The sequence below is a fragment of the Pteropus alecto genome, unplaced genomic scaffold, assembly GCF_000325575.1.
Source record: "Pteropus alecto unplaced genomic scaffold, ASM32557v1 scaffold3, whole genome shotgun sequence".
NCBI lineage: Eukaryota > Metazoa > Chordata > Mammalia > Chiroptera > Pteropodidae > Pteropus > Pteropus alecto.
The window spans coordinates 61,264,461-61,270,933 of NW_006442484.1; the positions used below are offsets into that span (position 1 = coordinate 61,264,461).

General features: G+C 29.5%; 1 pseudogene; it reads right to left on the bottom strand.

The window, feature by feature from the left end:
* Nucleotides 1-1,090: 1,090 nt before the first annotated feature.
* LOC112470695 lies at nucleotides 1,091-1,199 on the bottom strand (annotated as a pseudogene).
* Between the last annotated feature and the right edge of the window lie 5,274 nt (nucleotides 1,200-6,473).

The window sequence follows — 6,473 nt, forward strand, 5'->3', positions numbered from 1 at the left end:
TTTCAGTATTCTTTGCATGGTAGATGATGATGTTGATAGAATCAGACTAATGCATTATAAATAATATATGACATTTATTGGACTGCCTTCAAAAGTCACTAAAGGAATTTATTAAGGCTTTCATAAAGCAAAGAATTTTCAGTCCTGGTAAACTGAAATTACTGCATTTACTTTATATTTCTGTACAACTTATTTTATAGAGACTTACATTTTTAGAAAGTAAAACTTTTTAGTCCTGAGTTTAGTTTCATTTATAACTCATTACTGGAATGTAATTAAATAAACCAAGTTATAATGTGTAAGAAGTCTATTTTGGTATTATAAAAAATCTTAACTAAAATAAAATTATTGAAAATATGTGCTGTTAATTGCATGAGAGCTGATGGTTAGATTTCACACCATTTTAAGATTTGGAAGGAGTATTTTTTGCTAAGTATAAAGGAAATATTTTTAACATTATGACATTGACAGGTAAAAAATGGTTAGTTAATAATCTTCAAAGCAGAATTTTTAAAAATTAAAATGTCAACATAAAAATCAGCTTCTAAAAAAGTAGTTAATTCATAGCAAATTTTAAATAAAACATTTTTGGATGTAACTGATGTTATAAAATTAGTTTTCTAGCCTAAGAAGATTATATGGCACTTCTTCCTTTTTCCATAATCCATAGAGACCATCATCTCAAAGTGTAGTTATCAGTTATGGGGCACAAAAACCAGTAGAAATGTATAACTGTGTGTAGCTAAGTGTAAAAATTAGGAAATCGACCTGATCGTAGACAAAAAGGAAAAATGGTGAAAATTTACTGCTTAACATTGAGAGTAGTGAGAAAGGGACTAAGTTCAAAAGAGTTATCAAAACCCATCATTGATAAGTTTGTAGAGGTAGATGTTTTAAATGTTCAATATACGAAGGTAGGTACTTCTGAGCTCAGGAGTTTTAAACATTCTCTGTAATACACATAGCTAGGGCATAGGCATACAAATCTATCTGATAAACATAGGATTGTTGCTGAGTTTTATTTTCATTTCCCCTTTGGCACAGACATTAGGACATTAAATGTGTTGTTTTATTATTTTATTTTTTTTAAAGCCTATAGCACCTGGTATTCCTAGGTGGTCTTCCATCCAAGTACTAAGCAGGCCCGACCCTGCTTAGCTTCTGAGATCAGGAGTGTTTAGGGTGGCATGGCCATAGACTTTAGATGTGTTATTTTAATTGACAGCTATTCTTACAAGTAGCTGGATATAGCCTGAATAATCCTAAGGTTAACTTTACTAGTCAGTATTTGGGTGTAAAGATGAGTTAGGAAAAATTTACTTGTATTAGGATCTTTTTTTAATAGTTTGCACAATAGGTCAGGTACTAATGAGGTATTTAAGAAGTTTCTTTTATGTGTTGCTAAAAACGTTACATAAGTGGGTATTGTGTAGCTTTCTTTGGTACCAAAGACATGTTAAAAACAAAGATCTAAATATTATTTGCAGGAAATATACTGAAAATATTCAATCATCTCAAATTGTTAATCTATAGTATAAAATGATTATCTGTTAGATGTTTTCTTCCAGAACACCAAAGAAAAAAGGTATGTTTTTTAGGCAATACTTTTTATATGAATTAAACATTTCTTTTAGATAATATCATTGGTTGTTTCAGAACTTTATGAGACAAGGAATGAGGGTTTCATTTCCATACCTTTGTTCATTTTTATATTATGATGTAGTAAAAAGGACATGGATAATTAAAAGTTAAAACACTGATCTTTTGCAGTTATTAAAGCTGTTTTTGCTATTATGGATATGTATATTATCTATAAAAATAAGCAAAATATCATATATTAAGCAATAAATAGCAATTTTTTTTGATACATTAATAAGTTTTCATACCACCTCCATTTTTCTGTAGTTTAGGTCTGGAGAGAAAAATGAAGTAATATAATCTTTATAGAATGGAATGCACTGTGGAAGTATGTCATTACATTTGGTAAAGAGCACAACTGCCTAAAATAAATTAGTTAAGAAAAACACTTCAAATGGAAACCTTTTTTTGAAACAAAATGCAATTACTCTTGGACTCTAGAAATTTACAAAAGTTTTAGAATGAAAATCCCTTAGTGTATACTGAATAAACCTGAATAATAAATATCAGATTAAAATGTATACTGAAAACACTAGACAAGTGGAGTATTAGATTGTTTCATGGTATTTTTGAGTAGGACTCTAATTGTAGAACACTGGATTTAATACACAGCATGTTACTTTCAAAATAAATGTAGCAAAATAAAATATTCTTAATAGATAGAGTGGCCTTGGGATGTGCCAGAATATTCTTTAATATAACTATGCTATTACAGTTTATTCCTCAATCTAAATATTTAGCCCAGAAACTTTCTGGAGATATACCTAAAAATATATATACATCGATGGATAGTTTATTATCCTTTATGAGACTAGATAAAAAATTAAATTATAATTGGGTTATCATCTTCTTAATTATAAGGTTTTAATGTATAATTCTTATTTTTTACCAGGAGAAATACAAACCAGTTTTAGGTCTTGGAATGAACATGAAATTAAAATGGTGAAAGAAATAAGACTCTTAGTATTGCACAATCAAATTTCAATAATGTTAGAATAAATTTCTATGTAGTTAATTTAAATATTGCTTATTTACATAACTTTTTACTGTTTTATTATTAATCCAATCTTCTATAAAAGGAATAGAGTATTTTTACAGAAGTAAGTTGGGATATATATTAAACAGGCAGCATTTAAAGAAAAGTTGGCATGGCCATTTTTTAATTTTAAAAAGTTCTACTTAATGTGGCATTTTTTAAATTATACAAATTTTTTCAATTCTGTAAGGGCAAACGATCATAACTTCTTTGTATTAAAAGGTGAAATATAATGTTATGTGTAAGTTTTATTCAAAGTTAATGTTTTGAAATCCCAGAAGTCTCACAAACTAAGACCTGAATGAAAGATAAAAAGGACTATTGACAATGTCACTGTGTTAAAGGAAGAAATATATGTTGAATCTGACATGATACATAAAGTGAATGCTTATACTTGCTAAGATAGTATAAGAACCCTTTACTTCTGTATGAGTGACAAAAGGGCCAGAAATAGATATGGAGATAACTTTAAATATATTTAAGAATAGTGTCAATTTTATCCATAGTAACTGGTATAAAATAAATGGTCATTTATTATATATACAATATATTTATCTGTATTAATGTATGACAAATTTTCTAATGTAAACCTAGAGTTTGAAATGTTTTTTGAAAACATTTAATATAAGTAAAATATATATAAACTTAAATACTGCAAAACCAAAATAAAGCTAGAGTTTTCTACATATTATCTTTTTATCAAGATAGTGTTTTATGAATTTTCCATATTACACTAAATGGCCTGTTGCTATGTATATATTCTGTATGTGCCATGGCTATGTCTATGAATATGAAACATCTGGAACAAAAGTGAAAAATTCAGTCACCAAAAATGTTTTAAATAGTTTCACATGACATTATCATGTTGATAAGATAGTCAGATGATGACCAAATTTTTCAAACTTTATCAAGATATTTGTTTTTTTATAGATAAAACCTTTATTCTATTTGTTACAGATTACAAGTCTATGTTACTTAAGTGTGTGTGAATAAAGGAAACCATGATTTTACGCTGCACCTCCAATATTCTGGCTTCTAAGATTTCTTTAATTCCCTTAATAAAGCAAAAACATTTAACCTTAAGCACATCTAAAATCCTCATATTTGTTACCAGACCACAGATGGGGCTAGTTATTTTCCATTATTGGATAAAATAGTTATCCAAGACTTTATGTAACAGAATCAATAGAGGAAGGTGGAGTAAGAATTGAGTCCTCTGCTCTGAAATATTTTTCTAGGATTAAAGTGTGGACTTTGAGAATATCGAGGTTTCAAACCTATAGATGAAGGTTTGAAAAGCTCACAGAATGTAACCCTGGGTCCTATTAAGAGATTTCAAGAAAATTGGGGTTTTAATGCATTTTTAATGGCTCCTATTTTAAAATCACTTAAGAGAAAGATTTTAAGAATAATATTAACCGGGCCTGGATTTTGAGGAGACAAGGTGTGTTTTAGGAAATTCCCATTAGAAAGAGTAGGTTACCTTATAACCAGTGGCTAGACGGGAATCCTAAAGCTATAAAAAGACTCACTAAAAAGGATCCAAGAATAGCCCTATCTAATGGTATTTCTAAATTATTAGGTTGTATTTCCTTTGTGCCATCCTTGAACTTCGGTAAAAATTTGTTAAAAAGAAGATTTATGTACTCAGTGATATACAAAATATATGAGGAAGTAAAAATCCAGAAAGAATCAGGGAATTAATAATAATAATAATAATAATAATAAATAGTAATATTTTACCCTGCTGTTAAGTAAAACATTCAATGAACAGACTCTGTGTTCCAACAAGTGATTTTTATTTGATCCACTGCTGAACATAATAGCTTCTGGACATACTGCTTTGCTCAAGACACTTAAATAGGAAAACTTCAGCTAAGGCATCTATAATGACTAAATGCCTATGTCAGAGCATCAGTATTTAGCTAAATTCTTTTGCCTAAAAATCTCATCATTTGCTCTGCCTACTTTAAATGATTTGAGTTTGAATGTTGTGATTCAAGAAAAATATAAGCATCAAGGAGCCTGGGTTTATTTCATAAAGCTGAACAGAACTGTGGAAGTAGCATGTAGGCCAAATCAAATGCCTAGCCTGAATCTGACAATAGAAACTTAATACCAAGTGTTCTAGTAATTCTTCTAAAAACTAGCAGCCTACATATAATTACGGAAAATGAACTAAAGCTTCTAAGATGTAAAGCAAAATTTCTCTAATGAGGCATATTTAATAATATATCATTGTACTTTCCATAATTTGGACACTTATGCTACTCTATTGATCCACCAACACTCTGAGCATGTCTACTAACAATGAAATGATTTGCCAGTAATAGAATAGGTAACTATCAGGAATAAGTCATAAAAATGGGTAATTTTTTTATGGCATATCAGACTTAGATGTTTCTAGGGTTAAAAATGGTTTAAATAGTGCAATTACATAAAGAGTTTATTCACATCACTTCAGGATACTTTGTGAAGTTACAAAAATAGTCTTCTAACCAGAAAAGAAACATATATGAAGTACTGTAAAATAAAGGTAATTATCAAAATCAGTGCTGTGAGAAAATTCCTTCCAATGACATCAGGCTATGTTTAACATTAGGCACTGTTGCAATTACTGAGCTGAGGAGACTTCAGTAGGCAATTATGTTGATGATCCATTTATCATAAAACCACACACATTTAATCAGTATAAAAAGTGGCATGAATTTGGTACTTGCCATTAGGATGTAAAAGAGAAAATTAAATTATAGAAAAAAATAGCAAACACTACATGGAGGGCTTATACAAAGACTGATAAATGCCTATATTACAGTTATTAGCAAGAAGAATGGAAAGGAAGAAGAAAAGCAACCAAAGGTTCATTTGTTTTTGTTGGTGGACTTTATATTTTCAAAAACATGGAAATATGCCACGTTCACAAAATATCAAGGGTACCGCCTATAGATATCTTTTGCTACCAGAGGGATTAACAGTTTTCTGAGAAAATTTAGAACGCCTTTCTTCACACCTTGTCTTCCTTCTTATATTTCCCAGAATGCTGAATTATACATTTTTAAAGAAATTTTTTGATTAACAATCTAAAAAACTTAATTCTAAGATAATTCTATTCCCACTATTTTGGTTAGGAAACTGTTCATATTCAGGTTACTTGATTCAAGCATGATTAAACAGTTTCATGTTTATCACAATTTATTTTAGAATTGAAATATTTTCTAATCCAGAGTCCTAGATGCTTAAGGGATTAGATTAGACATTTTATTTGTGTCTAAGGTTTAATTTGTATCAGATTTAATTTTACCAATCCAAATATCCTTAAGCCCTATCATTTTTAGTCAAAAAAAGTTAACTGAATTGGGTGAATAAGGAAAGACTCAGGGTCTCTAAAAATCTGGAGACATTCTATCCAAAATAGAAAATAGAGGACTTCAGAAGCTAATGATAGTCAGATGGAGGGAAGTCTTTCTCATTGTCAGCACACTCAGTTGTTTTGGATTTTTAAAAATTGATTCAAATAACAAGGATATGGTACTTGGAAAACAAGTTGGAAAGAAGATATACAGGTGAACAGACAGGGGATTCTTTCCAGACTGAAAGGAAAACTGTTAGGCTTAGGGAATTCATGGAATAGGAAGAATATAGTTTGAGTTTTAGCTTGAAATTTTCCAAAGGGAAACTTTTTAAACACTGAAACCTATCAAAGACAAAAATATAGAGAGCATGACACAAAGCATCTCAATAGTAAGTAATGAGAGGAAAATAAACGCTAAAAAATGTTGAGACGTTTACTTTGAAGATT